Here is a 27009-nt window from a genome sequence, read left to right on the forward strand (position 1 = left end):
TACAGGTGAAGAGAACAACAACAACAACGGTCTCCAGGGAACATCACCATCATCATCATCTGTCTCCGGAGAAGGAGGAAGAGGAAGAGGAAGAGGAAGAGGAGGAGGAGGAGGAGGAGGAGGAGGAGGAGAAGGAGGAGGAGGAGGAGGAGGAGAAGAAGAAGAAGAAGAAGAAGAAGAAGAAGAAGAAGAAGAACAACTACCACAACCACCACCATGGTCTCCAGGGAACAACAACATCAGCAGCAGCAGTCTCTGGAGGAGGAGGGGGAGGAGGAGGAGGAGGAGGAGGAGGAGGAGGAGGAGGAGGAGGAGGAGGAGGAGGAGAAGAAGAAGAAGAAGAAGAAGAAGAAGAAGAAGAAGAAGAAGAAGATCATCATCATCAAGAAGAAGATCAGCATCATCAGTCTCCAGGGAAGAAGGAGGAGGAGGAGGAGGAGGAGGGGGGAGGGGGAGGAGGACAACAACAACAACGGTCAACAACAACAACAACAACGGTCTCCAGGGCCCAGGTACAGAGAATCAGCAGCTAACAAAAGCAGGGTGTCTAGCAGGACATGCAGAACCAATCCTGAACTAGTACCAAAACCAATCCTTCAGAAAACCCTCAATCCTGATTGGTACTGTGACCTCTAAAGAGAGTGCTCATTACCTCCGCATACTGACTCTGAGCCATATATCTGGAAGAAACTGGTACCCTACACACCAGGACCCTCACACTTTCTGGCGCCTACTTCCCAGAAAGAGCAGCACACTGGGTGAATATTGCACAGAACTGTGTTGGATACAAACCTGAGTAAGCATCCCATTGGGATTCTCCCCCCTCCCCCCCCCCCGGTACCTTAAAATCTGTTCTAGGAGTTCCTCCCACAGAGGGCACATGATTTAAGGAACGTAATGAAAACTGCCTATATGCTATGAAAAAAATCACTCTCAGAAAGCCATTTCCTTTGACAAGTCACAGTCACCTTAAGTCTCAGGCCGTGTTAGAAATTAGCCAGGAGCATTTTGCACCTGGCTCTTGACCACTTGCAACCAAATGAAGATGCCTGGGTGCCGCAAGCAACACAACCTGTAGAATTCTATTCGTTATATTTTATCTGCATAATCAGAATGAATTTCAGGAATCAAATACAACTTTAGAGCCATCTGCCCCCAAAACGGCAACTAGACAGTCTGTTTTGGCGACTGTAAACCTGGTTTAAGGAGTTATTTGGCGCCTAGCTTATATATTTGAGTTTCTAACACTGGTCTCAGGACAAGTAAAGCATCCCCCAAGAGGGGTGAGATTTGAGACCAAAGTTCCAGAGGGTCAGTCCAGCGTTTTAAAACTTGATAAGCCATTCCAGCAAAAAAGGAAGCCATCACTCAAGCCTGATGCAGAAAAGTCAAGGTGAGCACAGCAGAGCTACAAGGCTCATATTTTGTTATCCCACCCATACTTCTCTCCACTTCATTCTTATTTAAAAACTTTATTAAAAAAACTTAACACCGCCACTGCTTAATTTGTTCTTTTCTTAGCCATGAAATTCCAATTAAATTCTGTGAACCAGAATCAAAACAAAATGCCTCTGGGGTTGGCAACAGAGGAAGGCCGCAAAGGTCGCAATGATGAAAGGAACGCAACTGCTACCACGAGTGCAAGGAAAAATGAAAATTGTGCCATCGACACTCCTACATTCGGTAAAAAGTCGGTTCTGACATTGGGAGGCAACAGAAGGCTGTCCACAAATACATTTTAGAAGAAACCGAATGGAGACGAATTTGTCCTACTACTTTCTAGACAACCATAAAACTAGAAGTGGCAGTGGAAGCCACACATGTCCTGATTGACATGGCTACAGGGTAAACTTGAATACAGAAAATTTGTTTGCATTTATTATTATTTTCTGCAAAAGCCCCATCACAGACATGTGAAGGCGCAGCAATTACAGATGCGAAGCAAAATACCCAAAAAATGTTGGAAGGGGAAATATGTCACAGGGAGCCTTGCAAGTAGAAGCCTACATGGATATAAATTGCCACTGAATGCATGTGAGGAGCATTTCAAGGTGTGACAGACTTCCTGGCTCTCACTGCGATCTCAACAAAAACAGAAGGAAAGAAAGAAAAAGCCTTAGTTATAACCAAGTTTCAGCTCCAAGCTGTTCCAACTCATAAACAGCAACCATCCAAAATACAAGAGGTGTCCCAGAATTCCTGTGTGCCAGAGCTTATTATCATCATCATCATCATCATCATCATCATCATCATCATCATTAATTATGGGGATCTCTGCCTTATCTGGGCCTTGACCCTGAAACAGACAAGTCCTTCTGAGAAGGGAAGGAGGATCCCAAATACTAGCCCTAAGGTAAAGGTAAAGAGACCCCTGACCATTAGGTCCAGTCGTGACTGACTCTGGGGTTGCGGCACTCATCTTGCTTTATTGGCCGAGGGAGCCGGCGTACAGCTTCCGGGTCATGTGGCCAGCATGACTAAGCTGCTTCTGGCGAACCAGAGCAATGCATGGAAATGCCGTTTACCTTCCCGCCAGAGTGGTACCTATTTATCTACTTGCACTTTGATGTGCTTTCAAACTGCTAGGTTGGCAGGAGCAGGGACCGAGCAATGGGAGTTCACCCCATTGTGGGATTTGAACCGCCGACCTTCTGATCGGCAAGTCCTAGGCTCTGTGGTTTAACCCACAGTGCCACCCACATCCCAAATACTAGCCCTAGAAGAGACAAAAACCCAAGTGGCCACTACAACATCCTCCAAGCGACATCTCTTCTGAAAACGCCACAAAGATGCAGGACACACACACACAGCCAGCACCCCCCAGAACCTCAGGAGATAAAACGGTTCCATGCTAAAATCCGGAACTGGAAACACAACGCTTGCCTGGCAGCCCAAAGTCTCCATTCCATCAGTTTCATTTGGAAGGGAGGGACAATGCCATCCGTTCTCGAGACTGTGGCCTTGCTGACACTGGGAATGGGCGGCACTGCTGGGCCCAGAACATAAACCACTCAAAGACAAAAGGGGAAACCTTTTGACATTCCCTGTTGGAAATGTCAAAAAGAACCCACAAGGATTTTTGTCTCTTCTTTTAATTATTCAGTGTTCCGTTTTACAGAATTCTCAAGACTGGACCTGGAAAAAGCACACACACAAAAACCAGCAAACTGGAAAACAGATCCCTATAATCATTTCCAGAAGACCAAGAAGAAACAAGAGCACAAAATGAGAGGGTCCTTTAAAAAGATCCGTCTGCCTTAAACACCCCACACACCTAAGTCGGCTGCAGGAGAAGCTTATTCGTCTAAGATAGCCCAGGTGGCACACCCAACAGACAAGGCCACCCACGTGCGGACACCAAAAGGGGTCAGCCCCTTCTGCGTCAACAGAGCTGCCACTACAAAACAGTTCTGGAGGGGTGCAGAGCAGCTCAAGAACGCAACGCTGGTGCCAAAAGGACAAACATAGTGGCATGCGGGAACAGCTGGGGGAAAGCGCTTCGTTTCTAAGAAGGGAGCAGTTATTTTCTTCAGTTAATTACAGCAAAAATTATAGCGTGTGAAAATGTGCAACCACAGCCAGCTCCGAGAGGCTGCTCTGCAATAGCTGTCAGGAAGCGCATTTGAACCTGCAATGTTCTTTTAAGGGAATTCAGCCTTTCCTCTGTGACTCATCCCCTAAGTGCACGCTCAACCCCAAAGGATTTCCTTTACTCTCGCAGCCCAAACCGCCCTCCGCAGGCACCAGCGCAGATCTCCACTCTCTGTGCTTGGGAAGCCGTGCACGGGCTGCAGCGATATAAACTGAGATATGAAAGCTAGGAGCAAAATGGCACCTTAAACCTAGGGTACGGGCGCAAGAGCAGAATGTCTAGGCACGCTTTTTCATAACAAGAATACTGTGCTAAAAATGAAAGAAATGCAGCTAAAATATTATGTTCGTTTTTCACATGGTCTAGTCCATGAGTGGGCCAACTAAGGCCCGGGGGCCGGATCCGGCCCAAACGCCGGCCTGCGGACAGTCCAGGAATCAGCGTGTTTTTACATGAGTAGAATGTGCCCTTTTATTTAAAATGCATCTCTGGGTTATTTGTGGGGCCTGCCTGGTGTTTTGACATGAATAGAATGTGTGCTTTTATTTAAAATGCATCTCTGGGTTATTTGTGGGGCATAGGAATTCGTTCATTTTTTTATAAAAAAAATAGTCTGGCCCCCCCACAAGGTCTGAAGGACAGTGGACTGACTCCCTGCTGAAAAACTTTGCTGACCCCTGGTCTAGTCCTTCCCCTGTCCCTCCCCCTAATATTCTTAAGAGGGTTTCTTCTCCAGTCTTCAGAGAGTAGCTGGAAGTGGGGAGGCAGAGAAAGGCCCTCCTTTCCTTCCACTCTGCAGCTTTAATGTGAAATCTTAGGTGCAGTACTGCGCCCACAGCTCACAAGCTGCTCGCGTCAATGAAATTCCATCGCAAAATGCGCCTAGGACAATGGGAGTTTCGAACACTGATGCGCTGCCCAGCCCCACTTACAGAGGAAGGAGGCATTGTTGGGTTAAAAAGAAACCCTGCCTTCTACCAAAACCCAGAGGGCTGGCAGCACGGCTCAAGCAGTACAGCATGAGACTCTTAATCTTGGGGTCGTGTGTTTGAATCATAGAATCATAGAGTTGGAATAGACCACAAGGGCCATCGAGTCCAACCCCCTGCCAAGCAGGAAACACCATCAGAGCACTCCTGACATATGGTTGTCAAGCCTCTGCTTAAAGACCTCCAAAGTAGGAGACTCCACCACACTCCTTGGCAGCAAATTCCACTGTCAAACAGCTCTTACTGTCAGGAAGTTCTTCCTAATGTTTAGGTGGAATCTTCTTTCTTGTAGTTTGGATCCATTGCTCCGTGTCCGCTTCTCTGGAGCAGCAGAAAACAACCTTTCTCCCTCCTCTATGTGACATCCTTTTATATATTTGAACATGGCTATCATATCACCCCTTAACCTCCTCTTCTCCAGGCTAAACATGCCCAGCTCCCTTAGCCGTTCCTCATAAGGCACCGTTATGAGCCCCACGTCGGGCAAAAGTTTCAGAGGGTTGGCCTAGGTGACTTTTGTTGTCCCTTCCAAATCTACAATTCTACGATTCTAATTGCTCCTGTGTCCAAAGCTCCTGCTTCCCTCTTAGTATTCCCCCTTCTTGTTTGAAAGCAGCACGTGTTTAGCTGGTTCCTGGCAAGGGACATAGCTAAACAGCGCTCTTCATCCGAGGATTGCAAAGCTGGGTGTGCAGATCAGCTGTGCTGCAGGTGAGGGAGCCTCGAGGGTGCTTTGGCAAAGATGTGTTGGGCTGGTGTACATCTTGGTATATTACCTGCCCCCGGGGAGTGATGGTTAGCCACAGTGAGAACAGAGTGGCCTGGTCCAGCATGTTCTTCTTATATTCTTCCCCATCCACTGAAGGGAGTGTACAAAAGGACAATCCTACAAGATCAGCTATGCTGAAAGATGGCGGCTTGATCCCAAGGCCACCCCAATGAGCTTCATGTTGAGTGGAGGTCCAAACTTAAGTTTTCCCAGTCCAAGTCAAATGCTTCACCCACACCACCACACTGGCTCTCTCTTTAAGTTACACTGAGTTCTCATGCAACTAACTTGTGTGTTAATGCCTGCTGTTATATGGCTAAAAAAGGTTTAGAAAATGCTATAAGGATTCCATATAGTTGCGTCCGCCACTGAAGCTCCAGGTGAAACTCAGAAGATCAAGTCTTTCTCAGGTTTTAGGACGGATGCAACCTCACAGCCACTCTTTTATTTCCCTTATCCACTGCAATCACAACAGGATCTTGAGCTTGGGCACCATGCATTTGAATTATGTTCATATTATTGCAAGTTTGCATTTAACATCATTAACTGCTTGCCACATTGTGTTTGCTCGGCTTATGTGCTTTTGATGATGATTACAGAGTTGGAAACGCTCGTTTGCTGATTTTTTTAAAGGCTTTGTTATTATTGCCGGCCACTTTGAGCTCAACATTGTTGTCAGAAAAGTGGCATATAAATATTAAACCAAACTGAATAATTTTCTAATAGGATTTCAGGCGCGGAAGTGAAAATGCGGGAGCACTTCCAAATCCAAATCGTCCTATGGACCGAATGCAGGCTCCTTGGCTTCAGCGAAAGGAACCTGAAGCCTGCAGAGCGCAGCGGGAACTTGCGCTGTGCTCCGAAGGCTTCAGGAGGCTATCCCTGAAGCCTGGAGAGCGAGAGGGGTGGGTGCGCACTGACCCATCTCGCTCTCCAGGCTTCAGCGAAAGCAACGCGAAGCCTCCGGAGCGCGGAGGAAGCGCTCTCTCTGTGCTTTGGAGGCTTCGCGTTACTATTGCTGAAGCCAAGGAGCCTGCATTCGGTCCATAGGACGCACACACATTTCCCCTTAATTTTTGGAGGGGGAAAAGTGCATCCTATAGAGCGAAAAATACTGTATGTGGCTCCTGTGCAGTTCAGAATGGATACCAAGGCAGAGGAGAAACAAGATGGCTGGTATTCAGCAACAAGAGGTCTCTCTGTTGTTCAGTGAGAAACCCCAACTCAGAAGCAGCTGATGGGAGGCAGGAAACATGGCTAAGTCTCCTTTCGACACAAGCCAGGTTTGTTCAGCGGCCTTGGGGCTGTTTATACAGCAAATCTCTCGCAGTTCATTTGTTTTGGCCCAAAATCAGGGGGGTGTGGATCACACTGGAAGAACCACGGTCTAGCATCTAGGAAGCTGCCAGTTCAATACCTGCTGTGGGCTCAAGTCAGGAGAGTGCAAACCTCCAAAGTGAATCTTTGGCATTTCGATCTGAAAATGATTCTGCAAAGAATTCTGCTTCTTGCCTTTGGCACCCCAGGTTTCATGACAACAGGAATACGTTTCTAATACTTGCACATTTGCAACATACCGACTAAGTTTATTTGGAGGGGAAGGAATCAAACCTTTTTTTGGAAATAAAACCAGATAAGTCAGAACAAAGAACCAGATAAATCAGAACGCCCCTCAAATGAGCAGAAGAGCCGAGTGCCTAACATATGCTTAAATACCAATTTGTTACCAGTGCATGATCTATGGTTTATTTCCTTTTAGATTAGCAATTAGCCTCCTACTAGCAAAATGTCAACTGCAGATGAAATAGAAGCAGAGAAAAGTTGACTGGTAATAAGACAAGAGCCCCATTTCCAGCACATAACTCTGTGGTTAAATTAAATTGGTTATACATAATAAATATAGACAAATGAAGCTCTTTTTTTAATGAAAATATCCCCTATGTATCAGTGCAATATAACTATATCTTTGTTGCTGAGATAACAAAATGAATGACTTTATATATTTGTTGGAGAGAGAGCAGGAAACAAACATTACAGGCAAATTTTATTATAAGCTTCCAGTTGGGGCATTGAAGAAGAGTCAAATATTCACCTAGTTCCGCATGCATTTTCCCACAGTGGACAAACAGACCCTTTGGGAAAGTTTGCAACGGGGGGCATAGAGGCAACAGCCTTTCCCCACTCTTCTCCCTCTGCCCCCACCACCAGCAGGTATTCATTTAGCTAACAAGGACACTCATCCTCCATGAATTTCTCTAATACCCATTTAATGCGAGCCAAACTTCTGTCCGTCACCCCAAACTCCCACAGCAAATTCCTTCAAGCGATTATGCCACGATTGAAGGGATTTTTGTCTGCCCCGAATCCCTCTTTGCCAAACAATTTTGTTGGACTTAGTTACAGATAGGTAGCCGTGTTGGTCTGCCATAGTCAAAATAAAAAAATTCCTTCCAGTAGCACCTTAAAGACCAACTAAGTTAGTTCTTGGTATGAGCTTTCGTGTGCATGCACACTTCTTCAGATACACAGATATCTGAAGAAGTGTGCATGCACACGAAAGCTCATACCAAGAACTAACTTAGTTGGTCTTTAAGGTGCTACTGGAAGGAATTTTTTTACTTTTGTTGGACGCGTTCTCCAAGTTTTCGATTTGTGTTAACACAGGAGGAGGGGGCGTGGCATGCGTGGAGGGGGAGATCAGTATTCAAAAATATGCAGGGAGCCTCCCAGAATCGGGGGGGGGGTGTGATCAGAATCGTAAAAGGGGTCCGAGCTGGCACACACGTTCACCCCCTTGCAAGTTGTACCACGCAAGACCAAAGGCTCAAGACCAGCATGGAGCTCACAGTGGCTAGCCAGATAACTTGCACAACGCCCGCAAGCAGGACCTGACTGCAAGACCACTGTCCCCACTCGTGATTCCCAGGAAAATGGGAATACAGAGCCATTTTTCCTCCAAGAGTGGAGGTGTAACCTAACCATCATGGCTAGTGGCCATTGATGGCTTTGTCCTCCATGAATCTGTCCTATCCTCTTTCAAAGCTGTACAAGTTGGTGGCTGCCATTGCGTCTTGTGATAGCAAACTCCACAGTTCAACTGCAGGCTGAGTGAATCACAGAACTGTAGAGCTGGAAGCGATTGCGAGGGCCATTTTGTCCACCGCCCTGCCATGAAGGAATCTCAACGGAAGCTTCCTTTTGACTGTCCTGAATCTTCTAAAACACAGCTTCACTGGATAGCCGTGGAGGCTTCTAGTACGTTTCCGAGCACAATTCAAAGTGTTGGTGCTGACCTTTAAAGCCCTAAATGGCCTTGGTCCAGTATATCTGAAGGAGCGTCTCCACTCCCATCGTTCTACCCGGACACTGAGGTCCAGCACCGAGGGCCTTCTGGCGGTTCCCTCACTGCGAGAAGCCAAGTTACAGGGAACCAGGCAGAGGGCCTTCTCGGTAGTGGCGCCTTCCCTGTGGAACGCCCTCCCACCAGATGTCAAAGAGAACAACAACTACCAGGCTTTTAGAAGACATCTGAAGGCAGCCCTGTTTCGGGAAGCTTTTAATGTTTGATGTATTATAGTACTTTAATATTCTTTTGGAAGCCGCCCAGAGTGGCCGGGGAAGCCCAGCCAGATGGGCGGGTTATAAATAATAAATTATTATTATTATTATTATTATTATTATTATTATTATTATTATTATGAAAGGAGAAAACGCATCTCTGTCCACACTCTCTACCCCCCGCAAAATCTAATACACCTACACCACGTCCCTCCTTACTCGCTCTTTCTCTAATCTAAAAATCCCCCCAAATATTGTGACATTTTCCTTTAGGAGGGTTGCTCAGTCGCCTCGCTTTCATGTTAAATTGGAGAGATTTTTCATGTTAAGGGCAGCTTGCCTTTTAAAAATTTGTAGGCTATTTTTGGAAAAGGAAATGACGGGTGATGGCTTTTCTCTCTAACGATGCATGGCAGCCTTTGTTCATACATTATAAGTTATTGCAGACTTCCTTCGGTGTTGAAAGAAGCACCAATCCAGAGACTTTGTACCGTGCAAACATACTGCAATGTGATTAAGTAACAGGCTGAAAGGCAGGTGAATAATAAACTAAACTATGTGTTAAGTGGTTGACAGCCCTAGTTTTCGGAGGATAATATTATTAATAATAATTTATTTGTACCCCGCCCATCTGACTGGGTCTCCCCAGCCACTCTTGGCGGCTTCCAACAAAGATTAAAAATACATTAAAATGTCACACATTAAAATCTTCCCTAGATAGGGCTGCCTTCAGATGTCTTCTAAATGTCAGGTAGTTGTTTATCTCTTTGACATCTGGTGGGAGGGCGTTCCACAGGACGGGCGCCACTACCGAGAAGGCCCTCTGCCTCGTTCCCTGTAGCTTTGCTTCTCGCAGTGAGGGAACCGCCAGAAGGCCCTCAGAGCTGGACCTCAGTGTCCAGGCAGAACGATGGGGGTAGAGACGCTCCTTCAGGTATACTGAGCCAAGGCCGTTTAGGGCTTTAAAGGTCAACACCAACACTTTGAATTGTGCTGGAAAACGTACTGGGAGCCAATGTAGGTCTTTCAGGACCGGTGTTATATGGTCTCGACGTTGTTGACTCAACTCTTGTTTACACAAGCAGGGAGCGTCTTCGGGGATTCCAGGGCCACCTTCTTGTTCCCTGTCCTGAAACACTTTTTGGTCATTCCAGACTCTTCTCCTCTCCACTTTTCATAACGACGGCACGGCAGCTAATGCAGACACGCCTTCCAGTCCTTCATTCAAGAAGAATGAGATGCATATCCCAACATGCATAGTGCCCTCCGAGTAGTTCAGATTGCAAGGCAAACTCACAGATAACAAATTTAAATGAACAAACTGCATGCCTGAAACTCCTTCTTTGGAGAAATAGTAGATGGTGACAATTTGACTATAATTCATGCTTCAAAAACAACAACAAAACTATGTGCATATAAATACTGAAAACCTATATGGTGAGGAGCTAGTTCAATGGGGAATCAATTTTATTTAGATAGCCTGACCATATGTTTTTTAAAAGCCCGTAGGCAGGACACTGTGTTCCCCCACTTTAAACACAACCCATACCTTTCCCCTGTCTCTGAACTCTGCATATGCCAGAAGTAGTTATTCTCCCGTTCTGATGATCCATCACTTTCAGCTACACCTCCAGTAAACAAGCTCTTTCCTTTCCCGTCCCTCCCACAACTGTGAATTGCTGCTGCCCCCAACACACCCTGCCTCAGCCATTTGAGTCTTAAATCCGGCTTGATTGCTCATTAGCAAGAAATAATTTCTCAGCTGTTGCTTGCGGCCGCGGCCATTGTGAGCATTCGCACGCGGTGCGGGTCGCCGCTCGCAACTCGGGTAGAATTCCAACATTCTCAGAAGCAATTTCTTATGTGAGAGATGACATCGAGCGTTAGGTTCAGTTTGTTATTTCTCTGTTTATGCTATCAGTAATCAGGGGGTTTTGGCACAGCACTCTGCTCCAGTTCAATCGCTCAGCTGAATTGCTTGAACTTTTGATGAACTGCACCAAAAAAGGGAGGAAAATTAACTAATGCCTCATTTGATCTTGTGACTATTAAAGCTTGTGTTTTCATTCCCTTTTAACCTTTTGGCCATCTATTTTCTTCTTTAATTTGTCTGTTATGTACCTGATACTCCTGAATGTGTCCCTTGTTGTTTGCCATGAAAGGAAACTGCACGGGCAGTTTTTATTTGCCGTTTCTTTCATTGCCGTATTATTGTTATTATTTTAATGAGTACTCAAAAAGCCCGGTGGTTCACAACCAGTCAAACGTGCGGCTGCTTCGCACGCACACCCCAAAAAAGGGGGGGGGGGGAGAGACAGAAAGGGAGGGACATTCTGCATTTCCACAGAAGGTTGGCCACATCTCATTTCTGAGAGAAGAGAGTGTTTGTGAGAAGGAACACGTTAGGAAGTTGCAACTTTCCCCTACAAATATTTCGGAAAATATATGGGTCAAAAAACACATTGTGGATGGAGCCTACCCATAGTTCGCAACCGTATTCTTAAAGATCTCTGTATATTGTGCATGCTTGTTCTCTCCATATATATATTTAAAAATATAGTATAGAGCAGAAGTCAGCAACCTTCTTCAGCCACTGTCCCTCAGAACATGTGGGGGGCCGGACTATATATTTTTTTGGGGGGGGGGGAGTGAAAGAATTCCTATGCCCCACATATAACCCAGAGATGCATTTTAAATAAAAGGACACATTCTACTCATGTAAAAACACACTGATTTCCGGACAATCCGAGGACCGGATTCAGAAGGCGATTGGGCTGGATCCGGCCCCCCGGGGCCTTAGGTTGCCTACCCCAGGTACAGAGAATGAGACTGTTAATCTCTGGGTGATGGGTTCAAACCCCACATTGGGCAAACGATATCTGCATTGCAGAGGGGCTGGACTAGAAGATTCTCATGGTCCCTTCAAACTCTACAATTCGATGGATGGATGGATGGATGGATGGATGGATGGATGGATGGAAAAGGATTGCAAGGTAGGGTATCTGCCTGTCATACTGGATGCAGCAACATGTTTGCCATTATTTTCATCCAATCAACACATCAGAGCAAAGTCTATTTCAGAGTGTTTATTACAAATGCATGCCACTAAGCACTATAGCACTTCAGATTCCCCTTCCTCCTGGAATCCCGACTGAGGCAGCCATCGGGCGTCAGCAGCAGGTTCTTCAGCTGTCAGCCCCTTACACCCTCTGAATGGCGGGTGATACCCAACATCTCCCATTTGCCCTTTGGGCTCGCCAATCTTGGAAGACTTTTGAAATGTGACCAGGAGCCCTGCAGCCAACGGCGATTCCAGTTTATAGCCAGGGTTATGTGCGCTCCTCACTAATGCCAACTTTGCACTAAGGCGCACCAAACTCTACCACCTGTATCAATTGTGCAAATAAGGTGTGCAAACCTGCATACGTTTCCCTCACTTTGCGGTAAAGATTTAGTCTGTGAAGCTTTCTATCTCACGTCATACAATCTGGTCTTGCTGGTTTTGGGGGGATGCAAGGGGCAACACAGGAAGCTAAAGCCCTATCATCAATCATAGAATCGTAGAATTGTAGAGTTGGAAGGGACCCCAAGGATCATCTAGTCCAACCCCCTTCAATGCAGAAATATGCAGCTGTCCCATGCAGGGATCGAACTTGCAACCTTGGCATTATCAGCACCACTCTCTAACCAACTGATCCAAGCTGATCAAAAAACAGTGGAGGTATGATTCATGAAATCCGTCCGGCTCTGGAGAATGAAACAGGCATGACTCCCACACATTACCCCAAAGAGCAAGGAACAAGTTAAAAGTGATGCCCAAAGTCATCTGGAATCATTTCGACGATTTTTCAGGAAATTGCAGTCAAGCATTTAATTGCTTGAGCCTCAAGAATTTTTTCTATCTTTAACATTTGAAAAAGATCAAGCCGAACGAGGAACCGTGGAAGTTATTTTGCAAGCTCCACATTCTCTTCCAAATGCGTATTTTCAGCTTGTGTTTTGAGCTTGCTCCTTTGCCTATTATGGAGCTACGGTCCCATGTTATTGATCTCGGTCTGCAGCCATTCGATGACATTTCTTGTACGGTATACAGTTGCATAAATAGAAGTTATGGCTCAATTCTGTTGCATTTCATTGGCCGCTTCTCTAGGGATGAGCTTCAAGCAATCACAATCTAAATGATGCCCTCTTCTCCTTTGTGCATTTTGTGAACTTTTAGCCACACCATGGTTGAAACCTCAAAACCCTTTTTCATTAAATGAAAGCTGATACTGTACTCTACGAAATATTAATTTTACATTCCAGACTACCTTTTTGTGTACCCTACCCTAAGAATTGCTAGAGAGAGAGAGAGAAAGAGAGTCCAGTCTACAATCTCTGTCAAACGGGCAATACGAATTGACATCTTACGAACAGGAGCCCAAACAATGGAATAAATAATAATAACTGAATAAGAATCCTGCACCAGGATTCTTGAGGCTGCGTATTATGCACCGTGTAGCTTCTGCTGTAGGCAAACGTAATAAAGTTGCTCCAGTGAGTGGGATCCCAATGTTCTAGCCCCTCTGCCTACGGAATTGATTGGTTTCGCCTACCCCTCCTGAACTTTACCATTCAACACTATTATGTTCAGAGCAGCAATAACCACATATGCGTGCTCTGAATTGCTACGCGCGCCGACCTCACTCTCGCAGTCATTCTTCGGTGCACATGACTCATTGCCTTTATGCTCCAGACCTTTCCATTACAAAATATCTGTTGCTGTTTTTCACATGATTCTGCCACCTACATTAACCAGCTTCATGCTTGAATTTTATGCACAAAGGCACAAAGCTGCTGTTATAACGGAGCAAGTCAATCAGTCCATTTACCGCATAGAATCATAGAGTTGGAGAGTTGGAAGGGCTCCTAAGGGTCATCGAATCCAACCTGCCCCTCCCTTTCTCAAGTGTGGCTGCAAGGAGAGTTTGGAATCACTCATTCCTGTTTTCCGTCACAGCCATTCCCTCTTGCAGGAATCCTAAAACCATGACTCATCTTAACCATGGTTTAGTGAAACAACTCAGCTTCATAAACTGTTGGAAGCTGGCTCATTTCAGTAAACCGTAGCTAAGACTAACCACAGTTTACGTGGGTTCAGGGGCACTTAACTGTGTGGAATTAATTCTCATGGCCTTGGAGGAGACTGTGGGGAGAGGATTCAAGCCCAAGGCTTGCTTAGGCTCCCTCCTTGTGATGCTCAACTATCATTTAGCATTATGTCCAAACCATCTTCAGTATAAAGGCCTGGAAATTAAGAACTCATAAGCGAGGGAGGAATTTCTTAATCACCTTAGCTTGGTTTCCTTAGCTGTATTTCAAAACCACAAAGGAAACATAATTTTACCAGTGGCATTGGTAAACAAGGGGCAAGGCTGCTATGAGGCTTGCAGCAACTGCTAAAGTACAGCAGACTCACAACAGCTCCTCTTCTGACCCTGGTAGCACCTAGTGGTGCAAACTCAACAGGCAATGTCGCATCGCCGCTGTGCTTCATCCAATAAAGTCACAAGCCAACGACACCACATTTTTGCACAGAATCACAGAATTGTGGAGTTGTTCAACCCCCGGCAGTGCAGGAATCTTATACCTACCATGGGGCTCGAACCCATAGCCCTGAGAATAAGAGTCTCATGCTCTACCAACTGAGACTGTTGGAAGGGAAAGGAAGAGGCATAGGAGATGCAAGGCTGCTGTTTTTGGGTAGAAACCATGCCTCTAAATATCACACAATGCTTTATGCACATTTTACTGCCAAAACCAGCCAGAAGGTTTTGCGTCTAAATAGCGGCATCTGGTCGGCAGAATACTGGACTGTCATTCTTCCGTTTGATCCAGCACTGCTATCATTGGGTCATCATCTTTTCTTTCTTTCTCTTCTCAGCAGCTTGTACGTACAAAGCTTTAGTGGTCTTTAAAATACTAAAACTGCAAACCGAGAAATGTTGGGGGATTTTATGGGGATTCCCCATCTGCTCGTGGGGGGACAGCAAACCGCAAACACACCGCTGCGCCGGAATATGGCATCCATGACAGATTTTTGCAAGATGTGAGGAGGCGAAAAGGAGCCCCTCTGCAGTACATATGGATGGCTTATGTGGGCTAAAGCCTTGCAACCAAGTCACCTCCATATTTATTGGTGGAAGACCTTTATTCAGCCTAGGAACTCAAGAGAAGGGCTCAGCTGCTGGGCAAAGCAGGCGTCAACAGAGAGGACATTTGCATCCTTCCTTTCAGAGGGGCAGCTTTTTAAAGTTTGGGGGGGGGTTATCATGGGAATCAGGTCCGCAACCTTTGAGAGTCTTTTAGAACAGCATCCACTGCTCCTTCTCTCATAACACTAGAACTGGGAGGGGGTGGGGGTGAGGGTCTCGTGCCATCAAGATGAACGTTTGACGATTCGGGACCAGCAAAATAAAGTGTTTATTCACATAGGGGATAGTTAAGCTCTGGAATCTGCTACAAGATATAACGACGGCCACCAACTCTGATGGCTTTAAAAGGCGCTTAGAGAAATTAACAGGAAGCCATGGCTGTCAATGGCTGAGCAATGTCTGGTTTCCAGCATCGTGACGTATCGCCGGCTAAACATCGCAATATATACCGATACATCACAGCATCTGAAACCAGGATGGAAATATGCAGAGGCGAACGGGGTAATGTCCTGCCAACCGCTACTGCTTAGGGGGTCTAAAACTGATAAACTTACCTTTAACATATTGTTACAATTGTTATTTTATAATGCACAGCAAAGGGGCAGCAGGAATTGCAGGAGAACCTCACTTTTTCCCATCGCAATATTTTTTACACAGCATACGCACGCATTGCTATTCACGACATAACTCAATTCTCTCTTATACTGGACATACAGTGGTCCCACGGTTTTCAAGCGTCTTGGAGTCGGACGTTTCGGTTTTTGAACGCCGAAAATCTGGAAGTAAATAGTTCCGTTTTCAAACGCGCCTCAGAAGTCGAACGGCTTCTGCTGAGGTTTTTTTTATTTTCTCAATCGAAACTGTAGACCGCCCTTTGCGCCTCGGTTTTCGAACGTTTCGGAAGCCGGACGGTCTTCCGGAACAGATTACGTTTGAAAACCAAGGTACCACTGTATCTGTGCTGCTGTTCTCTCTGCCGCCACCATACTGGTAGGTTGAAGGAATCCAGCATGGCCTAGTGGTTACAGTGTCCCACCTGGAACTAGGGAGCTCCTGCGTCAAACCCTCACTCAGCCATGAAGCTGCCTACTGCAGCAATGGCCATTCACAGCCTAGCCTACGTCGCAAGAGGTGTTGCACAGACAAAAACCCACAGTGTGAACACCATGTACACTGCCCTAAGCTCAAGGGAGTCGTGGGATAAAAGGGGCTGACAAATATTGCTACCATTATTACTACCGTCAGCCAGAGGTCATTAAGCAAACAGCCGAACGGCATGAAAAGGTTAGGAAGGCGGTCTTCTATTGACGCAACACAAAACAGCATTCTCATAGCACTATATACAAAATACAACCATAGGCGCGTTTGCCGGTCTTGCAAAATTAAAAACACCGCAAGAACGAAGAACTTTCCTGCATGCCTCCTTATTAATCCCCATTTAACAGTTAACGTCTATAGTGCTCTTCCCCCCAAAACAGGCTCAGTATTGCCAACACATGCCTAATGCCAATATCTGCGGTGAGACTGAGCAGAGGAATGGACCCCTCTGGGCTCTGCGTCGATAGCAATGGAAGCAGCAAAAACGGACCACTAAAAGCAATGATAGATTTCTGATGGGCCAATCCGGGGAAGGGAAGTGGGTACTTAAAGACAAGAGGCCAATGCTGGGCTCTTTAGGAGCCAGAGGAGGTTTTACAATGCCCCCGGCCCCCGTTTCTGGCACTGGCTCGGCAAACAGGAGCTTAAGCTGGAGTTTATGCTCCATAAGGAAGGATACGTGGAATCATAAAGGAGCAGCCACCCCAATTCTACCCACAAAAAAACCCTCAACCTTGAACCAAGGGAGGCCAATAAAGAAGCAGAACAGTAAAAAACCAGGCAGCATTAAAAAAGGAATGCTGTTTGCAAACCTCCTCCTTTCAAGAAATAGGAAAAGCCACAAAAGCACAAGACCAATTCATAGATCCGTAGAGTTGGAAGGGACCATGATGTCACCTGGTCCCACCCCCTACAATGAAGGAATCTTTTTGCCCAAGGTAGGGCTCAAACCCACGACCCTGAGATTAAGAGTCTCTTGCTCGACCAACTGAGCTACCTGGGGATTGCGGTGATGCTCACGGTACTGGAGCCTGAAACAACCTGGTGACCTCCAGGTGTTTCGGATGGCCAATCCCACCAGCTGCCAGGGGCTGATGGGATGGGGAAGCAGTCCAAAACACGTGGCAAGGGCTGCATCGTTCACCCCGGACACTGAGGTCCAGCTCCGAGGGCCTTCTGGCGGTTCCCCCACTGCAAGAAGGGAACCAAGCAGAGGGCCTTCTTGGTAGCGTCGACCGCCCTGTGGAATGCCCTCCCTTCAGATGTCAAGGAAATAAACAACTATCTGACTTTTAGAATACATCTGAAGGCAGCCCAGTATTGGGAAATTGTTATTCACTGATGATTTACATTTTTTTATATATGCTGTAAGCCGCCCAGAGTGGCTGGGGAAACCCAGCCAGATGGGCAGGGTATAAATAATAAAGTTGTTGTTGTTGTTAAAAACAAAGTTCCGTCCACAAATAATATAGTGCTTTCTGAGATTAAGCAGATAGACGTCCCACCCTTCGTGTCAAAAACTTCCCAGAAGGGGCCAGAGCACTAATGGAGGAAAGGAGGGTCTTCAGCTCTAAGGCTCATTTCAATGCAAGTTTTTGCTTTACAGTGGTACCTCGGATTAAGTACTTAATTCGTTCCGGAGGTCCGTACTTAACCTGAAACTGTTCTTAACCTGAAGCACCACTTTAGCTAATGGGGGCCCCCGCTGCCGCCGCACCACCGGAGCATGATTTCTGTTCTCATCCTGAAGCAAAGTTCTTAACCTGAGGTAATATTTCTGGGTTAGCGGGGTCTGTAACCTGAAGCGTATGTAACCCAAGGTACCACTGGATAACCAACCCTCAGTACTTGTTTTTATCCCTCTCTTCCGTTTTACTTTTTAACTTCTTCTAGTGCATCCTCTAGTGCTGTGTCTTGTTGTTTTAACATTGTTTAACATTGTTTTATCTCATTATTTTAATGCTCTAACTCCCCCATATTACAAGGCTGCAAGAAGCTGGGCTGGGCTAGGTTGAGCACCTTGCCAGGCACTGCCGAACGAAAGGTTGTGTCAAACTTTATAAGATACAAGCTATAAATTAAGGAAGAGAAACACCCTAATCGTCAGAGTTGCCGGCGAGCCCAAGTGGCAGCTACAGTGAACCCTGAAAAAAAAAAATTTCTGCTGGATGGCAGTGACTCTGGCTCTCCAAATTCGAGGCCAACGTATTTGCAGATTATTGACTTCAGCAAACCGTCGCTAACCAACTATATTTACTATGGTACTTACTAGAAAGTCCAAGGAAGCAAAAAGGAAGGAAATTCTTCACACAGCATGTGGTTAAAACTATGGAGCTGGCTACTACAAGGTGTAGCGATGGGCAACACTGCAGAGAGCTTAAAGAGGGAGTCAAGACAAAGAAGATACAGTGGTGCCCCGCAAGACGAATGCCTCGCAAGACGGAAAACTCGCTAGACGAAAGAGTTTTCCGTTTTGGAGGTGCTTCGCAAAACGAATCTCCTATGGGCTTGCTTCGCAAGACGAAAATGTCTTGCAAGTTCCTGCGGGTTTCCCCCCCCCTTTTTTCTAAGCCGCTAAGCCGCTTATCAGCTGATCCGATAAGCCGATAAGCCGCTAAAAGCCGCTAATAGCGCTAATCCGCTAATCTGTCAATGGGCTTGCTTCGCAAGACGAAAAAACCGCTAGACGAAGAGAATCACAGAACGGATTCTTTTCGTCTTGCGAGGCACCACTGTACACCACCAGGGCGGTGAATGTGCTACACATGTCTGATTACGGAGTCATTCTGCAACAGACACAGGGTGACAGGTTGCTCATGCCATAGGTCTGAACCGATAATTTATGAGGAGATTGTGAAATTAGGCCGAGGGCCGCCATGTGATTAAGCCGGGGGTCCGCAGGTTGCCCACCGTGGCTTCAGCCGTCGCCCAAATACCACAAAGAAAGGGATAAAATTAAGCTGGTCTTACACACAGATTAGATGTGGCTCTCCCAAGGCTTCGCCGAAAGGGCAGGAGTCCTAGCGCCAGTGGTTGAGCCGCTATTTGCCAGAAGACGGCTGGTTGCTCCTGAGCCACAGCCCTTCCGCAAGCCTGTCTTTTGTAGCCACAACGGAAATAAACTTCCGTTTTAAATAAATAAATAAATAAGGTAGAAGCGGGCATTCTCACAACCGTGACTTTTTCATCCAGCACCGAATTCCATGCTAATGCAGGGCAAATGGCAAAATACACACAAGCCCTGTGCACTATATCCCCCCCCCCCCACAGCCAGGCTCTTTCTACCGAAAGACTGAAAAAGAAAAGAAAAGTGAAAAGGCCTCTCTCTCCTCCTGCTCCAAGCAGTAATTATGAATCAGTTATCACTACACCGAGTAACAGGCCCACAAGACTCTACAAATACTTCTTTTCTGGCACAACCTGTAGGGGGAAAATTAGGAGAAAACGCAGTAAGACTTCAAACAGCCTCTTCCTGGTATTTTAAAAATTAATGAAGTGTTGGGAGTAGTTTAATATGCAATGAGTCATGTTTTTTAAAAGAGGCAATAATGCAGAACAGTATTTCAATCTTGGCTAAGTCACAGTACGCAAGCATGAAGTAATATAGGGAAGGGGTTGTATTCTGCTGGAGAAAGCAACAGGCGAGAAATCAAACAATTAAAAAAATAAAAAAAGAGCAGAAGAATGCTACAAGGAAGGACTGGAAAGTTCTCAGTCTTGTGTCCAAACCCACACACTGCTTAGGATGAGAATTTCTCAGCCACCCACACTATTAGCCTTGCTGCACTGGGGAACCCAAATCAGAGGTCTCTTCTGAACAGTAGCTGTGTGTTATGGAAAGCAGAACTCTTAAGCAGTTGTTCAGAACAACTGAGGGTGGCTCAGAGTCATATGAATCCAACCTCCCCAGGGCACACATACTCACCATCCTTGCCATCCCACAATTTATGTGTGCAATGGGGTCTACACCCAACACTCCATTAGGGGAAACACAGATCACATGGACGAGGTCCATCCATGCTGGGGTCAAGACATGGCAGCTGCAGGGCAAATGTTAAGACTAATGTACAAATGGTGCGTGGGGCAGAAATGGGCATGGTGGGTCAAGGAAACCTTGGTCGGCCTCCTTGAGTACAGTTTGAATATCTGCACGGGACTTATGCTACACTTAAGTGGGGGGCAGATGACAATGATGACCTTGTCATCATTTAGGTTTTTCGACGCAGGCGCCTGAAATTAAGCAATGGGTGTTGAATGGGACTTGCATCCAAGAGCCTAGGTCAGGCTTCCTCATCCTCGGCCCTCCAGATGTTTTGAGACTACAATGCCCATCATCCCTGACCACTGGTCCTGCTAGCTAGGGATCATGGGAGTTGTAGGCCAAAAACATCTGGAGGGCTGAGGTTGAGGAAGCCTGGCCTAGGTACATAGGACAGGACTTTGAATTCTGTGTAATTCCCTGAATCAGAAGTGCATTTCATAGTAATTAAATAGGGAAACGCGAAAGGCCAAAACTTGTCCCTCCAGAAGCTGCGGAACTGATGGGACTCTCATCCAAAGATTAAAAACATCAGGTCTCCCATATGCTTGGAAGTACCACCAGGGTGGGTAAAAGCCTCAGCGCCTAGGACTTGCCGATCGAAAGGTCAGCGGTTCGAATCCCCGCGGCAGGGTGCGCTCCCGTCGCTCGGTCCCAGCGCCTGCCAACCTAGCAGTTCGAAAGCACCCCCAGGTGCAAGTAGATAAATAGGGACTGCTTACTAGCGAGAAGGTAAACGGTGTTCCGTGTGCTGCGCTGGCTCACCAGATGCAGCTTGTCACGCTGGCCACGTGACCCGGAAGTGTCTGCGGACAGCGCTGGCTCCCGGCCTATAGAGTGAGATGAGCGCACAACCCTAGAGTCTGTCAAGACTGGCCCGTACGGGCAGGGGTACCTTTACCTTTACCATCAGTTTGCCAACACTGGCCTTCTCCCACACCCCAATTCTGTAATTTTCTTTGTGTATGTGTTTTGTGCTTTTTTTGCTCATGTAAGCAAAATCCTATGAAATGTGATTTAAAAACCCAGTTCAAAACCCCATGGTGGATTCCAATATTCACACGTGGCGAATCGTTGACGATTTATCATGCCAACTCATGTAAATACAAAGTTGGCACAAAAGCATAGGTCCCAGAATCTGTAGACTCAAGACAGGGAAAGTCAACTCTGCCCATTTCAGCGCTAATGGGCAATGGGAAGACCCACCTAGGAAGTCATTTATGAGTTTATCACACTGGCGAAGGTATGGAAACTGTTATACTGGGACAATGCTCATTCCATTCTTCTTCTCCCACTCTTCCCCCCATTTCTTCACTTCCTCCAGTTTTCTTGGCCAACCAACAGCATTCTGTGGCTAAGATGTCCCTGCCGTACACACACCCTCAAGTTTTGGGGATATTATTATTATTATTAGGGAGGTAATCCCCAGAGTATGCCAATACCTTCCTCTCCCATTTCTCAAAGACCATGTTTCTGTTGTCACCTGAGTTCACTATGAGAAGGAGTGATGCTCCAGCTTAGCCAGGGAAGAATTTTGTGATACCAATTGCACAGGTATCATCAAATGCAGCTGTCAAAACGGACGCAGTTACTGCCAGATAGACAAATAGGCCTCCACGTATGCAAAAATAATAGGATGCTTTTATAGAAAAAAGAATTCCTGAGCCTAGGAGCCCGTCTGCTTGCCTCTTCTCCTGCAGGCAGAAGGTTTTGTGTAAAGGCCACATCACAACACAATAAACTTTTGCAACGGGGGTTTCCCTGAACTTACCATTGGCAGTGCATTGATGGGTGGAAGGTGTCCTGTTAGGAGCCTCCCGTCACAGGAAGATGGTACTGGAAAAGAAAAGGGGGAGGGAAGGTTTACTATTTAAAAACCAAAAGGGATGTTAACACATCATAATACGACAGTGGATTGCTCAGGAGATTTTCTAAAGGGGAAAAGCCTGGAATTTCTCACTGCTGGATTTGTAGAGAGGGCGAGCTGTTGCCATGTTTCCAAGGAGGCAAAAGTTAGTTAATATACGTTAACACATTTAGAATAGATGCATTGCAAGATCAGAGATGGGTATAAAAAGCAGCAATGTGGCAACACTTGGCCCACACACTGCTGCACTGGGGGGTGGGGCGGGGGAAGGAAAACGGGGGGGGGGTATTTAGCAGTGTCACAGCTAAGTGACACTGCCGCCCCCAGTCCTGGAAAGCCCTGGGTCCAGGAAACTGCTTGGCTTGCACTGCTTTGCAAAGGGCACCCACCACACCGGGTCCATAAATGAGAACCTGCAAACCCCACAAGGCTCCCTCCGAATGCAAGATCTAATGCCCCTCTTAGTAACAGCAACCCTGCTGCTTGTTGCAGTTGCTGCAAGTGCCTGGGGACCACCAAACAACTTCCCGCAAGCGAGGCTGCAACCCTACCATGTGCATGCATTTGTTGCAACTACGTCTTCGCACCAAGAGTTTCCAAGGCGGCTTAACGTACCAATATAAAATGCAGCAAACGCAAAATGAAACAAAGCAGGAAACCCACAATGCTATCAGTATCAAAGTTAGCAATAGGGGGGGGGGGACCCAGACAGTTGTACAATTCCATCCCGCCAAAATCTCGAGAGAATAGGTCAGTTTTCAGCAGGCGTCCGGAAGATATTTTAGAAGCAGGAGACTGTTGGGCGAGGTGCTCCAGGACTGAGACAACATGAGAGAAGAGGTTCCTACCTAACTTCCGAAGAGTAGGGGGCTGTGGGGATATTCAGAACACAGCTTCCACGGATACACTTAATACGCGGGGAGGCACTGAATGCATGGACTATTTAATATAGAGAGTGCTGGCTTAGTAAACATGTGCTTGACACAAAGAAAGCAATCCTTCTCAGACAGCCCACCACAGGTGCCAGTGACCCCCCACAATGATGCCAGGGTCCAGCCGTCACCTTAAGGGATTTTCCTTGAGATACTAGTCTTGTTCCAGCATTTGCCTGGGCACAACACTCCTGCTGTATAACCAGGAATGGAGGCAGGTAACTGGTATGCAAGTCCTACCCCAATGTCTAGCAGGCATAAGGACAGCTCTTCACACCTCCTCATGATCAGCACAAATTTTATTTATTTATTTATTCATTTATTTATTTACACCCCGCCCATCTGTCTGGGCTTCCCCAGCCACTCTGAGCGGCTTCCAACAAAGATTAAAAAAATACATTCAAATGTATTTTAATGAGGGTGGTTTTAATTTTGAAGACGGTGGTTGGGGAAACCCAGCCAGATGTGTTGCTGTTGTTATTGCTTTTGGGGAGGAGAATTTCCAAGCGTGTTCAACTGAATAAGCTCTTTAGCACAAATGTACGATTGTGCGACGGTCTAAAGTGTTGTCTGTGTATCAGGGACAGTGTGGCGAGGGCCCGTATGTGCGGGGCTTCCATGTTTTTCATTTGGGTATCAGTTAGGAGAAAAAGTACGTAGCGTGCAAGGTTAGCGATGGCAGCAGCGTCGGAAAAGGAGTAAATTGGGCATCCATGTGACATTGCTTAAAACATTGTTGTTGTTATTATTATTAATAATAATAATTTTATACCCTGCCCATCTGGTTGGGTTTCCCCAGCCACTCTGGGCGGCTCCCAATAAAATATTAAAAACATGATAAATACATCAAACATTTAAAACTTCCCTAAACAGTTAAATTAGTTAAGCCAATCAAGGCAAATGGGCTTATTTCCCCCTCATTTTGCAAAATAAGCTATTTTCTATTTTACATGTTTTCTCTGTTTGAGTGGAAAGGGGACAACAAAGAGACTCAAACCCTGTGAATTATCCAACATTAGCCACATTCATAGTAAAATAAAGTAAAGGTAAAGGGACCCCTGACCATTAGGTCCAGCCATGACCAACTCTGGGGTTGTGGCACTCATTTATTGGCCGAGGGAGCCAGCGTACAGCTTCTGGGTCATGTGGCCAGCATGACTAAGCCGCTTCTGGCGAACCAGAGCAGCACATGGAAATGCCATTTACCTTCCTGCCAGAGTGGTACCTATTTACCTACTTGCACTGGCATGCTTTCGAACTGCTAGGTTGGCAGGAGCAGGGACCGAGCAACGGGAGCTCACCCCGTTGCGGAGATTCGAACTGCCGACCTTCTGATCGGCAAGTCCTAGGCTCTGTGGTTTAACCCACAGTGCCACCCGCGTCCCCATATTCATAGTAGACCCATTGAAAATAATGAATGTGCCCAATAATTCCAATGGGTGGCCTAAAACATAGGTAAAGGCTACACATCACCCCAGTGACTCCCATCAGCAGATGTCACACAGCACAAAATCAGAAGTGGGTGGGGAGGTAACGAGGCAGGATTGGGGCCTAGGGAAACCAGAGAGTAGGAATGGGTGAATCACTGGCCCTCTGGATCGGTTATCATGGATGGGGCTCCTGGGAGGTGGGAGTCCAGCAACAGCTGAATGGTCACACCCCTGCCACATAAAACGTGCACACTTTCCAGGGGTCTCCCAATGTTCTTATGTCCTTCAGGCTGCTATGCACCCTGAACAAGGCCTTGGGAACCTGGCCCTAAGCAGCAATGTTAAGATGCAATTAAGCATTTATGAAAGCCATCATGGGGACGGAGGAAGATACAGGTTGTTCACGCCCACCCAGGCCCAGCAGCGACGCAGGCGTGCCGAGAGCAGACCAAAGCAAAACTCCCTGCTTCCAATCCCAAGCGACTGTTTCCCCCCATAGGACAGGCCAAGGAGGCAAGCCCAGAGGCTCCCTCTAATTTTTCTTGCTTTGCGACACATGAAGACTGACCTACATTCAAAACCAGCATAAATGTAACCCAGATGTTTGGAACCACGAGCATGAAGATCTCTACCCCTCCCTACAACTGGAAAGAAAAGAAAAAAGAATGGCAGGAGGGAGGGGGTAGCAGGGTGGATATATACAAACAATTCCTAGAATCAAAAGGCACCCCCAAGGACTGGGAGGGGACACTTTAGAGCAGGGACAGGGGTTGTGGAACTACAACTCCCATCATCCCTATCAGTCGTTTTGGATGTAAAAGCCCAACAATAGGTGGTTTTTTCCCCCCAGCTAGGTGGCAATTAAAGACATGCCTATTCCCCCAGAATTTCTGTGCATCATGTAGACCAGTGTTTCCCAAACTTGGGTCTCCAGCTATTTTGGGACTACAATTCCCACAAAACCCTGCTGTAGACTGAAGGGCCTTACTAGCCTAGGGAGTCACTGCTGGCTTTTGCTGTTAGCTTAGCTGCTATAACGGACGGCATTTAATTATCATTCTTGCATTATGTGTCAACGCAGTACATGAATTATGTGCGCTGCCTTGTGCTCCGCGAGAGAAAGGGCAGCATATATAAATATAGCCACCGCCAGCATCAACATCTGTAGCGCCACAAGGTCCCTTGCTCTGCAGGCTCACACTGTTGCGAAAGCCAACCTTCCCAGGACTTTCTCCAAGCTCAAAGCAAAATTCCTCGCACACATGGGCCTCAAGAGCATGAACCTGGTGTGAAGTGGAACATTCACACTTTTGCAAATGGAGAAAGGGGCGGGGATGGGAAGGTGACCTCCCAGTGAACAAACTGTAGTCACCTACTGCAGGTAGCCTTCAACATCCTACATTTCTTGCCATCAACATAAGGCAGCCCTGTTTAGGGAAGCTTTTAATGTTTGATGTATCATAGTATTTTAATATTCTTTTGGAAGCCGCCCAGAGTGGCTGGGGAAACCCAGCCAGATGGGCGGGGTATAAATAATAAATTATTATTATTATTATTATTATTATTATTATTATTATTATTATTATTATATCCTTCTGCCCTGCAATCGTGGGTTAAGTAAGGTGGGGGGTGGCAGTGAAAGCCTGCAGTGAAAGACCCACCAAGGAAATGGCTTTCCCTTTTGCCAGGGTTAGGCTGGCCTGGACAGCAATTGCCCCAGTCCTGAACAGAGTTTGGATCTGGCACACTTTACGCTGGCTTAACTTTAAAAAGGTAAAGGTAAAGGACCCCCTGACAGTTAAGTCCAGTCGCGAATGACTCTGGGGTTGCGGCGCTCATCTCGCTTTACTGGCCGAGGAGCCGACGTTTGTCTGCGGACAGTTTTTCCGGGTCATGTGGCCAGCATGACTAAGCTGCTTCTGGCGAACCAGAGCAGCGCACAGAAACGCCGTTTACCTTCCCACTGGAGTGGTACCTATTTATCTACTTGCACTTTGACGTGCTCTCAAACTGCTAGGTTGGCAGGAGCTGGGACCCAGCAACGGGAGCTCACCCTGTTGCGGGGATTCGAACCGCTAACTTTCCGATGGGCAAGCCCTAGGCTCAGTGGTTTAGACCACAGCGCCACCCACGTCCCACTTGGCTTAACTTAAGACAGCGGAACTTACGCTGGCTTCGCATGCCTAAGATCGCTCCCTTGGGCTGAAAACCTTACTGTGCCTTACTCAGAAGTCAGTCCATTGAATCCAACATAGTTTGCTCCTGGGTAAATCGGAGTTAGCATTGCAATCTTAATCTGCTGTTGCTGGACTAGATCCTTTGGACCCCCACCCCATCCGTTTCCTGTAGCTCAACGCTGGAGAGTCAAACCATTTGACTCAAATGGTTCTACCCAGAAATCTGGAACTCTGATTGCTGCCGTTTGGACTGTGCTTTCTTTATATCTTAGCCCATGGGTAGGCAAACTAAGGCCCAGGGGCCAGATCGGGCCCAATCGCCTTCTCAATCTGGCCCAAGGACGGTCGGGAATCAGCGTGTTTT

General features: G+C 46.7%; 1 protein-coding gene across 5 annotated transcripts in view; it reads right to left on the reverse strand.

Moving 5' to 3' along the window:
- TBL1XR1 (TBL1X/Y related 1) overlaps positions 1–27009 on the reverse strand; it is a 190531-nt gene that overhangs the window by 71948 nt on the left and 91574 nt on the right. For all 5 annotated transcript variants that reach the window (XM_083504263.1, XM_083504267.1, XM_083504266.1 and 2 more), the window contains exon 2: positions 22011–22075. The gene's annotated coding sequence lies outside the window, so the exon portion shown is untranslated. The remainder of the gene's footprint in view (positions 1–22010; positions 22076–27009) is intronic.

This window comes from Podarcis liolepis, assembly GCF_965112155.1.
Source record: "Podarcis liolepis genome assembly, chromosome: 5".
Classification (NCBI taxonomy): Eukaryota; Metazoa; Chordata; class Lepidosauria; order Squamata; family Lacertidae; genus Podarcis; species Podarcis liolepis.